Source organism: Cervus canadensis, chromosome X, assembly GCF_019320065.1.
Source record: "Cervus canadensis isolate Bull #8, Minnesota chromosome X, ASM1932006v1, whole genome shotgun sequence".
Classification (NCBI taxonomy): Eukaryota; Metazoa; Chordata; class Mammalia; order Artiodactyla; family Cervidae; genus Cervus; species Cervus canadensis.
Genome location: NC_057419.1, coordinates 7,692,799 through 7,711,986, shown reverse-complemented (window position 1 = coordinate 7,711,986; position 19,188 = coordinate 7,692,799). Strand labels below are relative to the sequence as shown.

Sequence of the window (19,188 nt, the reverse complement as noted above, 5' to 3'; positions counted from 1 at the left end):
TTATAAATCAACTCTGGCAGCGTTATCCAAAGACAAAGATGCATACACACAGCAACAAAGAGGTCTCAGTTTATTTTCAAGAATTCAGTCCTAAGTCAGGTAGAGCAATGTAAAAACCCATCAACTTGCAAAAGAGTTTAGACTCAAGTGGGGTTTCTGAAAAATGGAACGAGTCAAGCTCACTTGGCTAGATGGCTGAATATTTGCAGAAAAAGAAATTTATAAGTATCTTGAACAAACCAACTTCTAAATTACATTACACTCTCTTAAATTTGCATGTAAAAAAGGCAGTGCAGATGACTGTTCCTGAGAAGACCAGATGGAACATTTTCATCTCAAAACTACAGGCAAATTTTTCCTAGAATGACTTTGTTGCCCTCTGGTTTAATATTCACCAGCCTCTTTAAGATAAACCAGAAACTTTCTGGAGTGGTAAAGCATTTTTGGAGCCACCCTTGGGTCCTGAAAAGGCTACATTTGTAAAACAAAGACAGTTTTGTTTTTCTTTTTGAAAGAATTGCAAATGGTCACCTCAATGAAACTGAAGGACTTGACATACCCCTTTCCCTATGTTGGAAAGCTTTGCTTTTATTCATTTAACTTAGGGGAGAAGACCTCTTGGGAAGGCTCACAGGCAACACCTAGGCTCCTGTAAGTCAATCTGGACTGAAGGGGAATGAAGTCAAGGTACCAGGAAAGACAGACTGAGAAGTCTGCATAGTCCCGCCAGGAAGGCAGCAATCAGAGGGAAGTGGGTTCAGTGATTAGCTTGAACCAATATATGCCTCATTTGCACGGAAGCCCTGAGGACAAATGACCTCCGCAGCTAGGGTCTTTCCCAAATATTTTCTGATCATGGCCGGCTAGCCTCAAGCATCCAGGCTCCTGGCTGGCTAAGCCAGATTTGTTACCAAGTCCAAGCTCCTTCTGGTCACCACACAACAGGCCACTGCGTCTGAGAGACTAGGACAGGCCACAGCGTCTGAGAGACTAGGCGTTGAGGCCCGGAATATGACTTCATTTGGAAAGCCAGCTGACCGAGAAGATGGCCGGCTAATGTCTCAGGGCAGCCATCTTGTTAGGGTCTGGATGCCAGGTTCTTTTATAGAGTCAGACTGAGAGATGCAATGAGGAACTAATGTTGATAGGCAAAACAGAGAGTGAGAGAGAGTGAAGAAGTAAGGTAACCTGTGTCTTCAGTCTTGCTAGACATCCCCTGGAAGGACCAGCCTTTGGAAGGGGTGTGTTTATCTGTCCATTTTTGTAGCCACTTACAGGTGGTCAGGTTCAGATGATCTCTCTATGGACTGAAGAAAGGCACTTGAGTTTACAATCACGCAGAGGGGCAGTGTCCTCTGAGGCAGGTTGTTATGTATCATGGGGCTTTCCTGGTGGCTCAGGGGGTAAAGAATCTTCCTGCAATACGAGAGACCCAGGTTCATCCCCTGGTCAGACAAATCCCCTGGAGAAGGGAATGGCTACTCACTTCTCAGGGAATGTTTGACAGGAGGCTTCCTACGTGCTGTCTCTCATGAGTCCTTTGTCCCTCTTCAAGCAGAACAGCATGCTGCTCCCAGGGACTGAGGTCATTCTGTGAGACAGGCTTGTGTCTCCTTTAGTAAACATTCTCTTTAGGACAGAACTGCTTAGTCTCATTCCCCTTTCTTGAGATATGGATTGTCTCCTGACCTTGTGACTAACATTACCCCTTGTTCCTTTGGTAATGGTTGCTGTACGTTTGGTTTTCTGATCTCTATCATTCTCGAAAGAAGTTTCTTGTACCACAGCCTATATATACTCATAGAAAAATCATTAAAGCACCTTTGTTCCATTAGAGCTTAGGTCCCCGGGTCTTTTTTGTCTCTCTCTCTCCCTCTGTTTCTGGCTGATTCTCTGGAGCGGGGAGACCCGTTGTGCTCACTTTCCTGCCTGGGCTTCTAAGATCCCCTCGATAGGACGCCTGGTGCCTTCGTGAGTGATGCAAGTCCTGTGTCAAGGGCTTTATTGGTCCTCTGCGTAAACCAGGGACTATCAGCCTCTTTCTCTCTTTTACTTTCTTATCGTCGACTCGGTAGCACCAGGTTCCGGTCCATTAAAGGACCCCAACAAATGGCTCCAAGAAACAGGGACACTGGTATACGTGGCATATCGGGCGGAGTGACTCAAGGACCTATTAAGGTCAGTAAGTACTAAGACATGGGTCAAGCGGCTGGAAAGCCCCATCATTTTTCTACTTTACTTCACCATTTGTTTAAAGTTCAGGGACTTCTGGTTTCACACCAGTGAATAGAGTCTTGTCACAATCTAGGATCAAAAACTCAAAAGATGCAAATACTAGCTGAAACAATGGCTACTACCTTTAAAAAGGGAAACGAAGGATGTTTTACATGTGGAGATAAAAACCATTTAAAAAGGGACTGCCCTAAGAAGGCTAATAAAAAACCTCCAAGAATTCACCCTTGCTGCCACAGAGGAATGCACTGGGCCAAAGACAGTAAATTTAAATTTGATATTGAAGGAAAACCTATTCCAAGAAACTCCAAACAGGGGACCTCCCAGGTCCCCTACAACAAAAACCAGGGGCAAATTCTATCTTTTCCCTCAAACCCTCAACGTCCAGCAGTGCTGCCATTAATATACCAACCCTAAATGATTTTTTCCTTTACCCTTAAGCAGTCCCTTCTAGAATGCCTACCAGACTTTTTGGACCCCTGCCCCCACAAACCTTCAGTCTTGTACTTGTCTGATCTAATTGGGCTTCTAAAGGAATCACTGTTCACCCTGGAATAATTGATTCAAATTATAAAGGAGAGATTCAAATTTTGATGTCAGCTCAAATTCTATGGCAGTTCAAATGGGGGGACAAAATTGCTCAATTACTTCTTTTGCCTTACATTTCTATTAACCTCTAATAATGTATGGACAGGCAGATTTGGCAATACAGATCAAAAACAATCCTTATGGACATCATTGGTATTTGAATATGCCTGACCAAATATAAATATCAAAATTAATGGTAAAAGATTTTCTGGGTTCCTTGGCACTGGATCTAATATTACTATTATTTCCAAACAAGTATGGCCCGAATCCTGGCCTTTACAAAATGTCTCTTTCCAAATTACAGGAATTTCTCAAACCAAAGTACAAGAAATTTATCAAAATATTCAAATCTACCCATATGATAGACCAAAAGGCCAACCTACAACATGAAGACCTTATGTGATAGATGCACCCCTTAATCTAATAGGAAGGGACTTACCTATGCAATGGGAAAATCAGATATACATTCCACATTTTTCCTAGGGGCCACTGCTCATTTAACAAACAAAACAATTATTAAAATAACTGAGAAGAATTATGAGCCTATTTGGACAAAGCAATGGCCCCTTATGAAAGAAAATTTACAAGCTACTAGAGAATTTATACACACACAATTAAAATCGAAACATATTAAGGAATCTTGCTCTTCTTGGAACTCTCCTATTTTTGTTATAAAAAGGATATCTAAAACATGGTGTCACTTAACAGACTTTAGAAAATTTAATTCTTTTATGAAACCTATGGGTGCATTACAACCAGAGATCCCATCACCTATTATTATTCCTCAAAATTGGCACATTATTATTACTGATTCACCAGATTGCTTTTTTAATATACCTTTACACCCTTTAGATTGGGAGAGATTCACTTTCTCTCTCCCTTATCCTAATCATATCGGGCCTCACAAAAGATTTCAATAGACTATGTTACCTCAAGGTATGCTTAAAAGTCCTGCTACTGCTGCTGCTAAGTCACTTCAGTCGTGTCTGACTCTATGTGACCCCATAGATGTCAGCCCACCAGGCTCCCCCATCCCTGGATTCTCCAGGCAAAAGTACTGGAACAGGGTGCCATTGCCTTCTCCATAACAGTCCTAGTATTTGTCAAAATTTTGTAGCCAAGGCTTTAATTCCTATGTGACAGCAATTCCCTCATGTATATATCATTAATAATATACTATAGCTACAAAAAGGAGAAATGATATTTTTGACACTGAATGGCCATGCTATTCTTTAGACTCCAGAGAAAACTGATTAAAGTAAAATCTTTTTTGAAATTGCAAAACCGGTTCTTCTTGCATGTGCAGTTAGGAAAAGGTTAACTTGTTAAAATGCTTTTTTGGAGCTCCAGTTCTGCCTGGGAAACAAAAGTAGGCCTAAGAAAAAACCTTAAGTTAACTCTTACCATGTCCTTGGGGTACACAGCCCACTCTACCTAGGACTCCAGCCATTAACAAATTGGTGGAACTCAAAATAAATAAATAAAACAAAAAGATGTTGTAAATTTCAAATGGAGAACTATGCCTATCTATCTAAAATTATCTATGTCTCAATGTATGTCTTTGTTTTTGGATAATATGAAGTTAATAAGCTCTATTTAAATTCAACTTCACATGAACTGAAAAATATTCAATATTAAATATGTTTATTTAAATATAAATATAATTTAAATATAATTATTTGTTAATCTAATTAAGAGATGTCTTAAGTCGTTAACATTATATAGTACTTTTATTATGCCTTGGTTTAAGGTAAATTAAATTTGTCAACAAAAAGGTAACTCTTTATATATATATATATATATATATATATATATATATATATATATATACACAAATATATAAATGAGATGAAAACTTTTAGATTAAGTTCTATTAAAAATAATTATATTTGTAATAGAATAATCTATTATTATAATCTATTATTATAATCTAAAACAACCTCTTAGAATTGGAGTAACTTAAGTTTCTAGAGTTATACTAAACTAAATAATAAAAGTTTATTAAATAACTAGGTCATTTCCAAATGAAGTAAGATTTTAAAACATCAATTACTGAACATTAACTTACTCTTACAAAAAGTTTTTCTTACAGAAAAACTAAAGAGATTTTAAGCTATTAATAAATATAAGTATATATTTATATAAAAATAAATATATATAATATAATATGATTTAATAAATATACTTAACAATCTATAAAACACTAACATACAAGACACTTCATAGTTGCTAAAGAAAAATAAAATATATGCTTTTAATAGAAAGATATAAGAAATAGCAAATAAAATGATGAATACAAAATATTAAAAAGGCTTATGACAAATAAATAAAATTTTATGGCAAATAAATGTAACTCATTGTCCTGAACTTTCTTCCTCTTCCTTCTTACATGTCTCAATCAATACATATTCTTCTTTTCTAGGGGCAGCACCTCTCTAAAGTAAAACTACACAACATGTTATAACCCACCTATCAACTTACTTTGCGATAATGAGAACACCTAATTCTATAAAAACAGACAATTGCTCTCTCTATATTTCTAAGTGGTTCAAACAATTTTTACATTCATTCTCTATTAAACAGATTACAAACATTCCTTATAATCCACAAACACAAGACATAATTAAACAAACACACACTGTAACTGCAAACAAAAGCTTAAATAACAGGAAATACATAGGAACACTTTTATCTTCCTTGTTCAGAACAAACTTTACTAGATTCTAACGCAATATATTTTTTAAGCCTATAAATATTATTAATATAACTTTATTTCTGTTTCCAGTCTGTAAGATTCTTTTTTTTTCCATTTATTTTTATTAGTTGTAAGCAAGATTCTTAAAACAAAACATCAACTTCAATACCTGTTTCACAATACAAAACAAAAAAAACATAAAAAAGACACCATTTCCCAAATTATTTGTTCCTAAGAATATAAAAAATGTAAAATGTTCACCTTCTTTTCAGGTCTGTCTTGAAAGTATAATCATCTTCTTTAACACACTGAACAGAGAGATTCAACAGCTGCTAGGCTGCATTTCTTTTTCAAGGACAAGGTCAAATATATTTGGATGTGAGCAACATTTCAGTTGTCAAGTTATTCTGCATCATCTTTTCAATAATTTCACTTAGGAAAAAATATTTAAATGTTTACTCCTAATCCTTTGCCCCAAATAACACAAACCACTTACAACACAGATCCCATTTCTTTTTATATCAGGAAAAATGCATACACTGTATGCAGAGAAAATCAACCTATTAATTCAAAACCACAGCCAAATACCAGTCCCAAACAAATTTCTGAATGATTTTTTTCTTTTGGACTGAAATATTTCCCAAGAATGTTTTCATCATTATTGCTTTCCTTTCTTTTTATAACTATTGTTAGTATGGCCTTATTTGTTTCAAATTTTTTAAACTTATCACAAAGAGATGTTTTGATAAAAGCAAAAAAAAAATTTTTGATACATTAAAGAACACTTCCCTTCCTTTGCCCATTTGATATCAAGACAGGTTAACTAATCAATGGAAATCTAAGAAACTGATCTTACCATTCGGAAAGAGGTATGCTTCTATTTCTCCAGATGGATCCAACGAACTCACATGACTTTCTCTTCAGAAGATTCAACCTAAGGGGGACCCCAGCATTCAGACTAGAGATGAAACAACAAAAACCCCAGGAAGAAAGAATTCCAACACAAGCCATGGAGACTTTAAAATTTCCAAAAAGCGCCGCACTTGACGTCATCGACTTTATGCTCTCCCTACTTGGGGACAGATAAAAACCCTTACTAATCAAACTGAAAATCTGATTTCTCAACAGGGAATGCTTCAGAATCCTGAAAATATTTTTCTTCACTATGCTTGCTTTGCTTGCTTTTGCTTCCCCTGCTCAGGCTGACTTGATTGATCACAGTTATTGGGCTTATATACCTAACCCCCCTTTTTTATTGTAGGTTATAAAATGGACAGATATAGGAATCTGTATCTGTGGAATCTGTAGGAATCTGTATTAGTGGAATCATATCCACTAATGAGTCAACACATATGCCCCCTCCTTGGAACTTTGAGGGGCCCTCTCATCCTGAAGAAGAAGAAAAACTGATATCTTTCTAGGTTATGAAGTCCTTCATTTGCGTATGGGTGCAACAGAATTATGCATAAACGTTAGCCTACAAACTTGGGCCTTCGCCCTGCCTCCAAAAGAGGACTTTTGGATGCTTTTTAGATTATTTACTGCCCTTTCTTTGTCCATGAATCATGTTTATACTACTGAAACTTTAGGGAAAGAATTAAAGAAAAAACAAAGAACACTATGCAAAAGGTTTACTAATAAGAACTTTAAATATATTCCTGTTCATTGGGACAAATGTCAGGCCAAATCAGGAAAATCAATGTTTATGGCTAATCATACAACTGTCGATTGGGGACCCCATAATATGTGGTTATTGAACTGTTCAGATGATATTAACAATACTATGTATGATTATATTACTCAAGTAACATGGAAGGTTACTAATACTACAATGGAACATTACCATGACAGAGGATTTCTTGGATAGCTTGATGATGGAATGCCCCCCACCCCCCATCCTCGAATCATCCTTGATAAACAGATTGGGCCTAAACAATGGGACATCTGAAAACTTACTGCAAACACCAAAGAACTTGGGACCTGGACCAGACACTTCACAGGGACCAATCGTAGCTATAGCAATTATTTCTTTCACTATAATCAATCATATTTTATACAAGCCCATGTTCCACTTCCTTTTGTTGTAGCTATAGAAAATTTACAATTCAATAAGACTTTATGTTCTGTAACTTGCATAAATGGTAAATTATATACTTGTCTTAACTTCTCTATTTCCTTAAAAAATGATTCCCTTTTGATTCTTCAATCTTGACATAATCTGTGGTTACTAATAAATCTCCAATGGCCCTGGGAAAAAGGTCCCAAGGTTGGACTTGCTTCCCAGTTATTTACTAAATTGCTCCAGCGATCTAAATGATTCATTGGATGGCTGATTTTTGGCATTTTGGGATTAATAACTATTTGCACCATTGCTGCCATCACTGGCATTACCTTACAAACCTCAATTCAAACACATAATTTTATCCAAAATTGGACTAAAGATGCTTATACTATGTGGGCCACTCAGGCTCAAATAGATGAAGATATTCAAAAAGAAATACATAAACTGAGAACAGCCATCAAATGGGTTGGAGATCAATTAACAGATGTACAAAAACAGGTGATGCGAAAATGTGATTCAAATTCTACTCAATTTTGTGTTACTCCTGTTCATTTCAATAATAGTGCCTACAAGTGGGAACAAATCAAGTTTCATTTACAAAACATACATGATAATGCCTTTCTGAATGTGCAGTTATTACAAAAAAAAAAAAAAATACGTGAAACCTTTTCTAATAATCTGCCCTCTTCCACTAATATGGAAACTTTAGCTAAACAATTAGCTGATCAATTATCTGGGCTAGACCCACATGGATGGTTTCAAAGCCTTACGCATAGCTTTGGGTCTGGAACTATAATTCTGGTGATTGTCTTAACAATTATATGTGTTGTCTACCATTGCCTTCATGCAAAGATTGTGAAAACTAAACAAACTCTGATGGTCAAAACTCTTCTTACAATTATTATAAATAAATAAGGGGGAATTGTCAGGGAATGTTTGGCGGGAAGATTTCTACATGCTGTCTCTCATGAGTCCTTTGTCCCTCTTCAAGCGGAACAGCACGCTGCTCCCAGGGACTGAGGTCATTGTGTGAGGCAGGCTTGGGTCTCCGTTAGTAAACATTCTCTTTAGGACAAAACTGCTTAGCCTTGCTAACCTTTCTTGAGATATGGATTGTCTCCTGACCTTGTGACTAACATTACCCCCTTGTTCCCTTGGTAACAGTTGCTGAACGTTTGGTTTTCTTATCTCTATCATTCCCGAAAGAAGTTTCTTGTACCACAGCCTATACATACTCATAGAAAAATCATTAAAGCACCTTTGCTCCATCAGAGCTTAGGTCCCCGGGTTTGGGTTTGTTTTTTTTTTTTTTTTTTGTCTCTCTCTCTCTCTTTTTCTGGCTGACTCTCTGGAGCGTGGAGACCCGTCGTGCTCACTTTCCTGCCCGGGCTTCTGAGACCCTCTCGAGAAGGCACTTTGTGCCTTTACCCCCTCGAGAGGGTGCCTGGTGCCTTCGTGAGCGATGCAAGTCCTGTGTCAAGGGCTTTATTGGTCCTCTGTGTGAACCAGGGACTATCAGCCTCTTTCTCTCTTTTACTTTCTTATCGTTGACTCCGTATCACCAGGTTCCGGTCCATTAAAGGACCCCAACACTCACCTCAGTATTCTTGCTTGGAAAATCCCATGGATGGAGGAGCCTGGCAGGATACACAGTTCATGGGGTCACAAAGAATCAGATTTGACTGAGAGACTAACACTTTGACTTTGATTATATATGGTTATAATAATAGGAAAAGGAACACGTCAAGGCTGTATACTGTCACCCTGCTCATTTAACTTACATGCAGAGTACATCATGAGAAACCCTGGGCTGGGGAAAGCACAAGCTGGAATCAAGATTGCCGGGAGAAATATCAATAACCTCAGATATGCAGATGACACCACCCTTGGCAGAAAGCAAAGAAGAACTAAAGAGCCTCTTGAGCCTCTTGATGAAAGTGAAAGAGTAGAGTGAAAAAGTTGGCTTAAAGCCCAAAATTCAGAAAACTAAGATCATGGCATCCGGTCCCATCACTTCATAGCAAATAGATGGGGAAACAGTGGAAACAATGGCTGATTTTATTTTTCTGTGCTCCAAAATCACTGCAGATGGTGACTGCAGCCATGAAATTAAAAGACGCTTACTCCTTGGAAAGAAAGTCATGACCAACCTAGACAGCATATTTAAAAGCAGAGACATTACTTTGCCAACAAAGGTCTGTTTAGTCAAGGCTATGGTTTTTCCAGTAGTCATGTATGGATGTGAGAGTGGGACCATAAAGAAAGCTGAGTGCTGAAGAATTGATGTTTTTGAACTGTGGTGTTGGAAAGATTCTTGAGAGTCCCTTGGACTGCAAGGAGATCCAACCAGTCCATCCTAAAGATCAGTCCTGGGTATTCATTGGAAGGACTGATGTTGAAACTAAAACTCCAATAATTTGGCCACCTCATGCGAAGATTTGTCTCATTTGAAAAGCCCCCGATGCTGGGAAAGATTAAGGGCAGGAAGAGAATGGGACGACAGAGGATGAGATGGCTGGATGGCATCACCAGCTTGATGGACTTGTGTTTGGGAGGACTCTGGGAATTGGTGATGGACAGGGAGGCCTGGCGTGCTGCAGTTCATAGGGTTGCAAAGAGTGGGACATGACTGAGTGAGTGAACAGAACTGAAATGATGTGTATATGTACATATGTATATATGCACATATATCTGTAAATGTTTCACAATTTTTTATTTGTTTATGCCAGGTCTTGCCTTTCAATAGCCATTAAGAGATTCACCCCACTACTGTGTGTTCTGTTGCCTCTGTGTGTTTCCACCCATCCAATCCACCATTTGCAGAAGTACTGTGACGACCAGAGTCAGAACTCCAACTGCATACACTCTGCTATACAAGTAGGAGAACTTAAAGAAAGCCCTTGACCACTATTACTATGAACTAAGCCATGGATACATTCATTCCTGGTACCTTTGACATTGACCAGCTGTAGCCAATTTGGAGGGCATGTCTATGTCGGAAGTAAAACATTTATTCTGCTACGTATCACTAGGTCTAGTATTATTTCCCCAGGGCTTGGAGCAGATCTTTAAACTTTTGTCCAACCTTTTAAACAAGTTCTATATGTTTATGCTTTTGAGGAAAAAAAAAAAATAGTTACTTGTTATTTTTGACTGCTCTGAATCTTAGTTGCTGCACTGGATTTCTCTAGTTGCACCAAGCAGGGGCTACTCTCCAATTGTGGTATGCAGGCTTCTCATTGTGGTGGCTTTTCTGCTTGGGGAGCATGGACTCTGGGCACACGGGTTTCTCTAGTTGTCATGCATGGGCTTCGTTTCACTGCAGCGTGTGGGATCTTCTGGGATCAGGGATGGAACCTGTGTTCCCTGCAAAGCAGGTGGATTCCTTACCCCTGGACCACCAGGGAAGCCCCATGAGTTCTATATCTTGAGTGCAGGATAGATCTTTTGGATTCTAAATTCCTCGGTCAGTGTGCTCTGCCCATTGCCATGGGAACATTCAGTCCTTGGAAACGCTAGTGTCTGCGGCTCTTTGAATCATAAGTGGCTGGAAGAGCATCTTTAGATCCTGTGACTGTGGATCAGTTACAACTGCCTCATTCTGCTCCCCAGTGTCAGCTGCTGCCCCATCTTTGATTCCTTCTGTTGCAGTCGTTAAGAAGTATGAGTCCTTCAGCTCAATTGCAGAAATGTTGGTGCTGTCAGAAGAGGCATTTCCCCTCAATCATTATAAATGTCCTCTGACACTTTCTGTTCATACATCGTAGTAAATCAAAACTCAAGTTTCTTTCCCTGAAATGAGTAAGATGCTTTCTGGGGACGTGTTTCTTGACTGGAGTGCCTCCGCACACTACAGGAAGGGCATCCATAACCCTGTTCCCTGTCCAATGATGGATTAGTTTTTCTCTCCTCCGCTGGACACCTCTAGGACATCTCTAGTTAATTCTCCTCAGAGTTGTCTCTGATGAATACCTATCCTGAAAGTGAAAGTGTTGTCACTCAGTCATATCCAACTCTTTGCAACCCATGGACTGTATCCCATCACAGTCCTCTGTCCATGGAATTCTCCAAGCAAGAATACTGGAGTGGGTTGCCATTCCCTTTTCCAGGGCAGATATTAAATCAGTTCACTCAAACCCTCAGAAATCAAATACCACCAAATAGGACATGATTAAGTGACCAGGAGAGATGAGATGGGAGAGGGGGTGTGAGTGTGAAGAGAGAAGGATCGTATTCATCAGGAACGAGGAAAGTCATCTTTGTGTTGTTGATCTTGATTCCATGGAGATGAGGATGGGTCTGGTCTCAGGGACTCCTCCTGTAGGTGAGTAAAATAGAACCAAAGGTTTAGTAGAGTCGACTCTGTGATGGCTGACAGGGGTGAACCTCAGGCAGTAGGCTGTCCAGGGCACAGGAGCTGGTAGGTGACCAATGTCAGAATCCTGGTGGACCTCAGTACTCCACATCTCTGTGATGTTGGAGTCCCTGTGGAATTTTCCCCAGGATGCACTTATGGCGGGACCTTCTATGTACGGGATGCAGTCTAAGACTAATCATTTCAAAATGCACGTTCATGGGGATGGTTCAAATTAAGACGGTTTACAGACTCTGTGATGAGTAAGCACCTCTGATTCTGAAAGTTTTGTCTTTGGGGACTTCAAGAATCATTTTTTTTTTTTTCATGTTGGATTGTAGTTGATTAACCATATTGTTTTACTTTCTGATCTACAGCAAAGTTGTTCACACACACATGTATATGTGTGTGTGTGTGTGTGTGTGTGTGTGTGTGTGTATACACATATCAGTTCAGTTCTGTTGCTCTGTCAGGTCCAACTCTTCGTAGCCCCATGAACCGTAGCACGCCAAGCCTCCCTGTCCATCACAAACTCCTGGAGTCCACCCAAACCCATGTCCATTGAGTCGGTGATGCCGTCCAACCATCTCATCCTCTGTCATCCCCTTCTCCTCCTGTCCTCAATCTTTCCCAGCATCAGGGTCTTTTCCAATGAGTCATGTATTCTTCTGCATATTGTTTTCCATTATGGTTTATTGAATACAGGACATTGAATACATGTTCCCTGGGCTCTACAGTAGGTCCTTTTTGTCTACCCATCCTGTACATGATAGTTTTTATCTCCCTGTGAATCCCAAACTCCCAATCCATCTCTTCCCCTCCCCTTAGCAATCACAAGCACGTCGTCTATGTGAGCCTGCGTTTTGTAGATAAATTCATCTGTGTTGTATTTTAGAATCCGCACATATATGATACCATATGCTAGTTATCTTTCTTTCTCTGACTTACATTTCTTAGTATGGGCTTCCTGGTGGCTCAGATGGTAAAGAATCTGTCTGCAATGTGGGTGACCTGGGTTTGATCTCTGAGTCAGGAAGATCCCTTGGAGAAGGAAATGGCAACTAGCCCCAGTACTCTTGCCTGGACAATCCCATGGACGGAGGAACCTGGTGGGCTCCAGTTTTCTTGCCTGGAGAATCCCATGGACAGCGGAGACTGGCAGGCTACAGTCCATGGAGTCGCAAAAAGTCAGAGGCAACTGAATACAAACACACTTACACTGACGTTATTGTGAAGGCTTCTTCTTTTTAATGGGAGGACGGTTATCTAGGGGAAGAAATAAAAGATCCATTCTTTACAACCATTCTCCAATTCTTCCAGTGTTTTTTTTTGTTTGTTTGTTTGTTTTTTTATAAGTTGGGTATCATGTAAAAGTTTACTCTTGAAGAAAGAAGTTTTTAAATAAATTTAAATATCTTTATAATGTATTTACATACCAGGTAAGTAAATGATATAGTGAGGAAGAAGTGTAATTCCCTTACCACTATTTTTGATATGCATGATATTTTCTTCTTTAATCCATCTCTTTCTTGTAAACTCCTTGAACTTCTCAAAGGCTTCATCTTCAATATAATTTTCTTTTCACTGAAAAATACCATGCAGAAAGCAAAATTTTTGCCCCTGAGAAACCAGAGAAATTTCTGAATACAGAACAAAAAGTTGAGTGTGAACTTCAGATCTTCACTTATTATAAATCAAGCCTCGAACAGTAACCATTTCCCATGTCTCAGATGTCTGCTGTCTGTCTTAACAATTAAATTCAGTGCAACTCTGTAACTAGACCCCACAAGTGTCCTGAGCAGGACCCCAAAGACTAGCAGGAGCTCCATGAAATTCGTATGGAACCAACCTTCTCCTTTACCAACTCCCTAATATCTGTACCTGCCACTCAGGTCTTGTTCTGACCCTAATAAATAGGGAACACGGTTTTTCATCTGACAGATACACACTCACCTCATCACACAGAACAATGGGGGATGATTTAGTCTTTAATTAACCCACTGTTTTAGCCAATATCTTTTCTGAAATAGACATGTGCTGTTCCAGTGATACACACACCTCTCAGTGCTTCTATGTGGGTATTTGGGGGTGATGTCAGTGTTCACAAAAACAGTGTATTTGAAAATTTGAACAGGATGAAGATTCAATATGAGAGTGGAACCCTTCTGTTCCAAGGGTTAGAATACATTTTAAAGCTGTATAAATGAGATAGTTAAAGACAGCCTCAACCTTGGCTTGAAATTAGTTGGCATGTTAAAAAAAGAAAAAAAAAATCTTCTAGTAAAATTTCATTTTTTAATGCCAACAAGTGGGAATTATTTTGAAATGTTTGATGATCTGATTCTGCCTCTGCTATCCACCCCGAGCTACTCTTTCTTGGTAGATTATGTTCCAGTATTTGACTCAGTGAACATAAAGAGACAGGACTTGTAGACTGCATAATTGATATTGTCAGCACATACAGATTTCGTGGGTAAAAATATTGACCATGGAAATATTACATGACAGTTCAGTTAAGTCACTCAGTCGTGTCTGACTCTTTGTGACCCCATGAACCGCAGCACGCCAGGCCTCCCTGTGCATCACCAACTCTCAGAGTTTACTCAAACTCATGTCCATTGAGTCGGTGATGCCATCCAGCCATCTCATCCTCTGTCATCCCCTTCTCATCCTGCCCCCAATCCCTCCCAGCATCAGGGTCTTTTCCAATGAGTCAACTCTTCTCATCAGGTGGCCAAAGTATTGGAGTTTCAGCTTCAACATCAGTCCTTCCAATGAACACTCAGGACTGGTCTCCTTTAGGATGGACTGGTTGGATCTCCTTGCAGTCCAAGGGACTCTCAAGAGTCTTCTCCAACACCACAGTTCAAAAGCATCAATTCTTCGACACTCAGCTTTTTTTATAGTCCAACCCTCACATCCATACATGACTACTGGAGAAACTATAGCCTTGACTAGACAGACTTTTGTTGACAAAGCAATGTCTCTGCATTTTAATATGCTGTCTAGGTTGGTCATGACTTTCCTTCCAAGGAGTAAGCGTCTTTTAATTTCATGGCTGCAATCACCATCTGCACCATTCTTTGAAAAGAGATTTGATGATTTATTTGTGGCTGCGCTGGGTCTTTGATGCTGCTTTTGCCGTCTGCTGCTCCAGGGAATGGGGACTACTTTCTAGTTGCACTGCCCAGGGTCTTAATTGTGGTGCCTTCTCTTCGGAGCATGGGCTCCAGTCATGCAGCCTCAGTAGCTCTGCTCCGTTGGCTTAGTTTTCCCTTGGTATGTGGGATCTTCCTGGATCAGGGATCGAACCCCTGTCCTGTGCATCCTCAGGCGGATTCTTAACCGCTAGACCACCAGACAAGTCCCATAAGTTCTGTGTCTTGAGGGTATTCAATCTTGTAGATTGCAAACAGCAAGGGGATCTGGTCAGGGTGCTCTCCCCATGACAAGGAAATGGCCTCTCTTTCAACTACCAACACCTACTGCTCTCTGATGCATAAGAGGCTGGAAGAAACATCTTCAGGTGTTGTAAACAGTGACAGCTTCCTGCCTGAGCTGTCAATCTTCTTGTTCCTCCAAACACTGCACTGACTTCACAATACTACGAATTGACCAAGGTGCTACTCAGCTTTGATTCCTAGTGATCCAAGTCAATAAGAAGCATCTTCAGCTCAACTGCAGAAGTGTTGGTGTCATCAGAATATACGTTTCCCTTACGTTGTGGCCCATGGCATCTTATACTTTCTCTCTATGAAGATCAGAGACTGGAACACAGTTCCTTTCCATGTAATGAATATGATGCTTTCTAGATTATCTTTCTTGACCAGATTACCTGTTCCCACTGCAGTTAAGATGATCCATAACCCTGTTCCCTACCCCATGTCCTTTCTCCCCCTCTCCCCTGGACACCTCTAGGAATCTCTATATACTCCTCCTCAGAATTGCCTCTGATGGAGCACCTATCTTATTAAAGAAGTATGTCTCTGGAGAGTTAAATTTAATGTGCATTTTTGGGTGTTTGATAATGCAAACTTTTGGTACAAACACACGTAACTTGACTATAAATTGAACCAATTTATTTAAACCCTCAGAAATCAAACACCACCAGACAGGATGTGATTAGTGACCAGCAGAGAGGAGATAGGAAAGGGAGTATGAGTTTGAAGAGAGAAGGATCATGTTAATCAGGAACCAGAGAAGTCATCTTTGTGTTGACCTTGATTCCTTGGAAATGAGGATGTGTCTGGTCTCCATGATTATTTCTGTAGGTAAATAAAACAGGACCAAAAGTTTAGTTGATAAAGAAAGCTGAGCACTGAATAATTGATGCTTTTGAACTGTAGTGTTGGAGAAGACTCTTGAGAGTCCCTTGGACTACAAGGAGTTCCAACCAGCCCATCCTAAATGAAATCAGTCCTAAATATTCATTGGAAGGATTAATGCTGAAGCTGAAACTCCAATACTTTGGACACCTACTGCGAAGAACTGACTCACTGGAAAAGACCCTGATTCTGGGAAAGATTGAAGGCAGGAGGAGAGGGGGACAATAGAGGATGAGATGGCTGGTTGGAATCACCGACTTGATGGACATGAATTTGGGTAACCTCCAGGAGATGGTGATGGACATGGAAGCCTGGAGTGCTGCAGTTCATGGATACTCTGTGTCCGCAAAGAGTTGGACACAACCAGGTGACTGAACTGAACTGAACTGAACTGAACTGAAAAGTTTAGTGGAGTCGCCTGTGTAATGGCTGATGTGGTGAGCCTCAGGCAGTAGGTTGTCCAGGGTACTGAAGCTGATAGGTGATTCAATGTCAGAATACTGATGGAACTCACTTCTCCACATCTCTGATGTAGGTGGGGGTCCATGTGGAATTTTCCCCAGGATGTACATATGGGGTGACCTTTTATCTATATGATTCATTATAAGAGTAATGGTTTCAGAATGCACATTCAGGTTCTGTGATTAGAGTGCATTCCTCTAACTCTACAAGTTTCATCTTTAGGGTCTTCAAGAAATAGTTTTTAAAAATATTTAATTCACATTGAAGTATAGTTGATTATGTTGCGTTAGTTTCATGTGTGGTTAGTTTATACATACATATACCTATTCTTTTTTCAGATTCTTTTCTCATGTGGGTTTTTAAAGAGTATTGCATATAGTTCCCTGTGCTATACTTTAGGACTTTTTGGTCTGTCTATCTTGTATATTGTAGCTTGCACCTTCTGACTCCAAATACTTATTCCATCTTTTCTCCAGCCTTTCTCCCTTGGCAACCACAAATCTGTTATTTAGGTCTGTGACCCTGTTTCTGTTTTCTAGATAAGTTCCTCCATGTCATATTTTGGGTTTCCCTGACAACTCAGTTGGTAAAGAATCTGCCTGCAATGCAGGAGACCCCAGTTTGATTCCGAGGTCGGAAAGACACCCTGGAGAAGGGATAGGCTACCCAATCCAGAATCCCTGGACTCCCCTTGTGGCTCAGCTGGTAAAGAATCCGCCTGCAATGCGGGAGACCTAAGTTTGATCCCTAGGTTGGGAAGATCCCCTAGAGAAGGGAAAAGCTACCCACTCCAGTATTCTGGCCTGGAGAATTCCATGGACTACAGTCCATGTGGTCACAGGGAGTCAGACACGACTGAGAGATTTTCACACATCCTATTTTAGATTCCACATATGTGTGATGTCATGGGATATTTGTCTTTCCCTTTCTGACTTCACTCAGTTTGATCATGTCTCGGTCCATCCATGTGGCTGCAAATGCCATTAATTCCTTTTTATGACTGACTAACATTCCATTGAATATATGTACCACATCTTTCTTATCATATTTGGCTGGAAGCTAGTGTTTGTCTTTGCTTTTTTCCTTTCCTTTCTTTCTCAACAGGAAATTAAAAGCCACACTTTATCCTAGATGTGTGTCATTTTCTGAGGCTGTCTTAGTTTAGAAAGTTTAACGATTTCATTTCAAGAAAATCATCTTGTGAAGGTGGGGTAGAACTCATATGCATGTTTCAGACAGTGTGACTGGAAGACCTCTACTGGTTCTGTCAGAATTATATGAGATTGAACACTTTTCCTGTAGTCAATGTGAGCACCCTTTAATCCTGTTTCTCTTAGAGGAGGGATATATGTGGACAACCACGAGGTCAGGACTGAGGAGAAAGCTAGTTAAGTTTCCGCCAACTCATGGTCATTCCTCCTTCTCCCTGAAGACTCTGGTCTGCAAGATTCCTGCAGGATAAGACTTTCTCATCAAAACTGCTCAGGATGAATCAACCAACCAAGTGGCAATTTAATATGGCTTGAGAGAAGAGAAATTACCTGCTGTGACAGAGATATTTCTTTAGTGATCAAATGTACGTTGTGGGGCCAAAAATCATTGTTATCTACAAAATTTGGCAGATATGAAATCACCATGCATATTTATTTATTTAATGGAACAGTATTAGTAAGAGACTATTTTCACTTACACTGATGTTTGTTCTGACCTTGTCACCCAGAGTGAGGATGGTCTTCTGGGGGGAAATCAAATGGATAGGGAAGAAAGATCCAATTAGTACCATTCCACAGGATTTCCAAGACTGTTTTGTTTTGTTTCAAGTACCAGATTATACGAAATAATATTTATGGAGAAATAGATATCAAATAAATTGATTTGTTTCCTGAGAGTATATTTTCATATAAGGTGAATGATATACTTAGGAAAAAATAGAATTCCATTACCATTTTCGATGAAATTCACAACATTTTTCTCCTCAATTCCTTTCTGTTCTGTCAGCTGCCTGAATTTCTCCAAGCCTTCCTCTTCAACATTCAATTTAACTGAAAAACATCACATAGAAGGCAGAATTTTGCCCCTCAGAACCCATTCTGAGTGCAGAACAAGAAGTGGAGTGTCCAAGTCAGATCTTCACTTAATATAAATTAAGTCTCAGTTACCATTTCATGACTCAGATGTCTGCTGCCTGTCTGAAGAACTAATCCCCATCCAACTCTGTAACTAGAGCCACACCCCAGCACCAGTAGGAGGGCCCCAAAGACTCACAGGAGTTCCATGGATCTGGGGGCTTCATCCATCACAGTATGGAACTGACCTGCTTGCTGACCAACTTCCGAGTATCTGTACCTGCCACTCGGGTCTTGTTCTGACCCAAATAAAAAGCAAGCAGAGTTCTCCCCTGATAGACATGCACTCACCTCATCACACATGAAAATGGGAGATGCTTTATCCTTTAATTAACCCACTATTC

The 19,188-nt window shown here is 39.8% G+C and overlaps 1 protein-coding gene and 1 long non-coding RNA gene across 2 annotated transcripts in view; both read right to left on the bottom strand.

Annotated features, from left to right (window-relative positions):
* The window catches only part of LOC122435987 (odorant-binding protein-like), a 28,145-nt gene extending 22,348 nt beyond the window's left edge, over nucleotides 1-5,797 (bottom strand). The window contains exon 1 of the mRNA XM_043460096.1: nucleotides 5,777-5,797. The gene's annotated coding sequence lies outside the window, so the exon portion shown is untranslated. The remainder of the gene's footprint in view (nucleotides 1-5,776) is intronic.
* Nucleotides 5,798-16,036: 10,239 nt separating this feature from the next.
* On the bottom strand, nucleotides 16,037-18,756 carry LOC122434911. The gene is made up of 3 exons (XR_006267496.1): nucleotides 18,662-18,756; nucleotides 18,409-18,453; nucleotides 16,037-16,196 (listed from the first exon to the last, which is right to left on the bottom strand). It is a non-coding gene; the product is annotated as an uncharacterized LOC122434911 (long non-coding RNA).
* Between the last annotated feature and the right edge of the window lie 432 nt (nucleotides 18,757-19,188).